Below are 5,410 nucleotides of genomic sequence, written 5' to 3'. Positions count from 1 at the left end.
TTTAGAGCACTGACCCCTAAACAGAGATACAACATGTTGGTTCTGGTTAACACAGTGACAACTAAACAGAGATCCAACATGTTGGTTGTGGTTAACACAGTGACAACTAAACAGAGATCCAGCATGTTGGTTGTGGTTAACACAGTGACAACTAAACAGAGATCCAGCATGTTGGTTGTGGTTAACACAGTGACAACTAAACAGAGATCCAGCATGTTGGTTGTGGTTAACACAGTGACAACTAAACAGAGATCCAACATGTTGGTTGTGGTTAACACAGTGACAACTAAACAGAGATCCAACATGTTGGTTGTGGTTAACACAGTGACAACTAAACAGAGATCCAACATGTTGGTTGTGGTTAACACAGTGACAACTAAACAGAGATCCAACATGTTGGTTGTGGTTAACACAGTGACAACTAAACAGAGATCCAACATGTTGGTTGTGGTTAACACAGTGACAACTAAACAGAGATCCAACATGTTGGTTGTGGTTAACACAGTGACAACTAAACAGAGATCCAACATGTTGGTTGTGGTTAACACAGTGACAACTAAACAGAGATCCAACATGTTGGTTGTGGTTAACACAGTGACAACTAAACAGAGATCCAACATGTTGGTTGTGGTTAACACAGTGACAACTAAACAGAGATCCAACATGTTGGTTGTGGTTAACACAGTGACAACTAAACAGAGATCCAGCATGTTGGTTGTGTTTAACACAGTGACAACTAAACAGAGATCCAACATGTTGGTTGTGGTTAACACAGTGACAACTAAACAGAGATCCAACATGTTGGTTGTGGTTAACACAGTGACAACTAAACAGAGATCCAACATGTTGGTTGTGGTTAACACAGTGACAACTAAACAGAGATCCAGCATGTTGGTTGTGGTTAACACAGTGACAACTAAACAGAGATCCAGCATGTTGGTTGTGGTTAACACAGTGACAACTAAACAGAGATCCAGCATGTTGGTTGTGGTTAACACAGTGACAACTAAACAGAGATCCAACATGTTGGTTGTGGTTAACACAGTGACAACTAAACAGAGATCCAACATGTTGGTTGTGGTTAACACAGTGACAACTAAACAGAGATCCAACATGTTGGTTGTGGTTAACACAGTGACAACTAAACAGAGATCCAACATGTTGGTTGTGGTTAACACAGTGACAACTAAACAGAGATCCAACATGTTGGTTGTGGTTAACACAGTGACAACTAAACAGAGATCCAACATGTTGGTTGTGGTTAACACAGTGACAACTAAACAGAGATCCAACATGTTGGTTGTGGTTAACACAGTGACAACTAAACAGAGATCCAACATGTTGGTTGTGGTTAACACAGTGACAACTAAACAGAGATCCAACATGTTGGTTGTGGTTAACACAGTGACAACTAAACAGAGATCCAACATGTTGGTTGTGGTTAACACAGTGACAACTAAACAGAGATCCAGCATGTTGGTTGTGTTTAACACAGTGACAACTAAACAGAGATCCAACATGTTGGTTGTGGTTAACACAGTGACAACTAAACAGAGATCCAACATGTTGGTTGTGGTTAACACAGTGACAACTAAACAGAGATCCAACATGTTGGTTGTGGTTAACACAGTGACATCTAAACAGAGATCCAACATGTTGGTTGTGGTTAACACAGTGACAACTAAACAGAGATCCAACATGTTGGTTGTGTTTAACACAGTGACAACTAAACAGAGATCCAACATGTTGGTTGTGGTTAACACAGTGACAACTAAACAGAGATCCAACATGTTGGTTGTGGTTAACACAGTGACAACTAAACAGAGATCCAACATGTTGGTTGTGGTTAACACAGTGACAACTAAACAGAGATCCAACATGTTGGTTGTGGTTAACACAGTGACAACTAAACAGAGATCCAACATGTTGGTTGTGTTTAACACAGTGACAACTAAACAGAGATCCAACATGTTGGTTGTGGTTAACACAGTGACAACTAAACAGAGATCCAACATGTTGGTTGTGGTTAACACAGTGACAACTAAACAGAGATCCAACATGTTGGTTGTGGTTAACACAGTGACAACTAAACAGAGATCCAACATGTTGGTTGTGGTTAACACAGTGACAACTAAACAGAGATCCAACATGTTGGTTGTGGTTAACACAGTGACAACTAAACAGAGATCCAACATGTTGGTTGTGGTTAACACAGTGACAACTAAACAGAGATCCAACATGTTGGTTGTGTTTAACACAGTGACAACTAAACAGAGATCCAACATGTTGGTTGTGGTTAACACAGTGACAACTAAACAGAGATCCAACATGTTGGTTGTGGTTAACACAGTGACAACTAAACAGAGATCCAACATGTTGGTTGTGGTTAACACAGTGACAACTAAACAGAGATCCAACATGTTGGTTGTGGTTAACACAGTGACAACTAAACAGAGATCCAACATGTTGGTTGTGGTTAACACAGTGACAACTAAACAGAGATCCAACATGTTGGTTGTGGTTAACACAGTGACAACTAAACAGAGATCCAACATGTTGGTTGTGGTTAACACAGTGACAACTAAACAGAGATCCAGCATGTTGGTTGTGTTTAACACAGTGACAACTAAACAGAGATCCAACATGTTGGTTGTGGTTAACACAGTGACAACTAAACAGAGATCCAACATGTTGGTTGTGGTTAACACAGTGACAACTAAACAGAGATCCAACATGTTGGTTGTGGTTAACACAGTGACAACTAAACAGAGATCCAACATGTTGGTTGTGTTTAACACAGTGACAACTAAACAGAGATCCAACATGTTGGTTGTGGTTAACACAGTGACAACTAAACAGAGATCCAACATGTTGGTTGTGGTTAACACAGTGACAACTAAACAGAGATCCAACATGTTGGTTGTGGTTAACACAGTGACAACTAAACAGAGATCCAACATGTTGGTTGTGGTTAACACAGTGACAACTAAACAGAGATCCAACATGTTGGTTGTGGTTAACACAGTGACAACTAAACAGAGATCCAACATGTTGGTTGTGGTTAACACAGTGACAACTAAACAGAGATCCAACATGTTGGTTGTGGTTAACACAGTGACAACTAAACAGAGATCCAACATGTTGGTTGTGGTTAACACAGTGACAACTAAACAGAGATCCAACATGTTGGTTGTGGTTAACACAGTGACAACTAAACAGAGATCCAACATGTTGGTTGTGGTTAACACAGTGACAACTAAACAGAGATCCAACATGTTGGTTGTGGTTAACACAGTGACAACTAAACAGAGATCCAACATGTTGGTTGTGGTTAACACAGTGACAACTAAACAGAGATCCAACATGTTGGTTGTGGTTAACACAGTGACAACTAAACAGAGATCCAACATGTTGGTTGTGGTTAACACAGTGACAACTAAACAGAGATCCAGCATGTTGGTTGTGGTTAACACAGTGACAACTAAACAGAGATCCAGCATGTTGGTTGTGGTTAACACAGTGACAACTAATTATTTTATGCATTATCTCTCAGAAATAAAACATTTACTAACAGACACATCCAAACAGTCAGGTGATTTAATTAATAGATAACTAATAAAAATAATACCAATATAAAAATAGTAATAATAATAATAATAATAATGTCTCACTTTCTCTTTGAATAATTTCTCTCATTCTAGTGTGTTGCTTTGTTCACCAGGTATGTTATTATGACGCTGTTACTGAATTCATTGTAATTTTGAAAACAACAAATATTCAGATATTCTGAAAGAATATTTACATTTGTAAAAATATACAAATTGTAAAATAACCGCGATATACGAATATATGAACAGCATGTTTTTTAATGTGACTTGACTACACCCAGTTAGCGCCATTTAGTATGATTGAACTGTCACGTAGCTGTCCCAGGTGAAATGGACTGTTACATCTGAGTGTTTTACTTCACTATACTAAAATAACAACATACATTTAATTTCCGTACACACTTGACAATAATCCCAATCATTTTACCTTGTAACCTGAATTCATAACCAGAACATGTCAAGTCATTGAGATATTTTCCGTTGTGCTGAGAGATCACCTTCCTGATGACAAGTGTCTCTGTATCTATATTCTAGGTACAGTTGATCTTTGGATGCAATAATATCTGGTCAAAGTCTAGTGACACAACACCATAGTATATCATAACCATAACAGCAGTTTAACCTTTGGCCAGTAAAGGCCATGGCATATTATAACATGTAGAATCATTATGATGATCCCGGTTCATACTATAGCATGTAGAATCATTATGATGATCCAGGTTCATATTATAACATGTAGAATCATTATGATGATCCAGGTTCATATTATAACATGTAGAATCATTATAATGATCCAGGTTCATACTATAACATGTAGAATCATTATGATGATCCAGATTCATATTATAACATGTAGAATCATTATGATGATCCAGGTTCATACTATAACATGTAGAATCATTATGATGATCCAGGTTCATACTATAACATGTAGAATCATTATGATGATCCAGGTTCATATTATAACATGTAGAATCATTATGATGATCCAGGTTCATACTATAACATGTAGAATCATTATGATGATCCAGGTTCAACATATCTCTGACTTTGAAGTATACAATTTGGTCCCACATTTTTGACACCCTCAAACAAACTTTTGGTTAGTTTCCTGATTCAGATCTGTCTAAACCAACTCTTAGTTTCCTGATTCAGATCTGTCTAAACCAACTCTTAGTTTACTGACTCAGATCTGTCTAAACCAACTCTTAGTTTACTGATTCAGATCTGTCTAAACCAACTCTTAGTTTACTGACTCAGATCTGTCTAAACCAACTCTTAGTTTACTGACTCAGATCTGTCTAAACCAACTCTTAGTTTACTGACTCAGATCTGTCTAAACCAACTCTTAGTATCCTGATTCAGATCTGTCTAAACCAACTCTTAGTTTACTGACTCAGATCTGTCTAAACCAACTCTTAGTATCCTGATTCAGATCTGTCTAAACCAACTCTTAGTTTACTGACTCAGATCTGTCTAAACCAACTCTTAGTATCCTGATTCAGATCTGTCTAAACCAACTCTTAGTTTACTGACTCAGATCTGTCTAAACCAACTCTTAGTATCCTGATTCAGATCTGTCTAAACCAACTCTTAGTTTACTGACTCAGATCTGTCTAAACCAACTCTTAGTTTACTGACTCAGATCTGTCTAAACCAACTCTTAGTTTACTGACTCAGATCTGTCTAAACCAACTCTTAGTATCCTGATTCAGATCTGTCTAAACCAACTCTTAGTTTACTGACTCAGATCTGTCTAAACCAACTCTTAGTTTACTGACTCAGATCTGTCTAAACCAACT

This window comes from Oncorhynchus kisutch, unplaced genomic scaffold (assembly GCF_002021735.2).
Source record: "Oncorhynchus kisutch isolate 150728-3 unplaced genomic scaffold, Okis_V2 scaffold2442, whole genome shotgun sequence".
Lineage (NCBI taxonomy): Eukaryota > Metazoa > Chordata > Actinopteri > Salmoniformes > Salmonidae > Oncorhynchus > Oncorhynchus kisutch.
The sequence above is the reverse complement of the archived record's forward strand: the minus strand, read 5'-3'. Positions refer to the sequence as shown.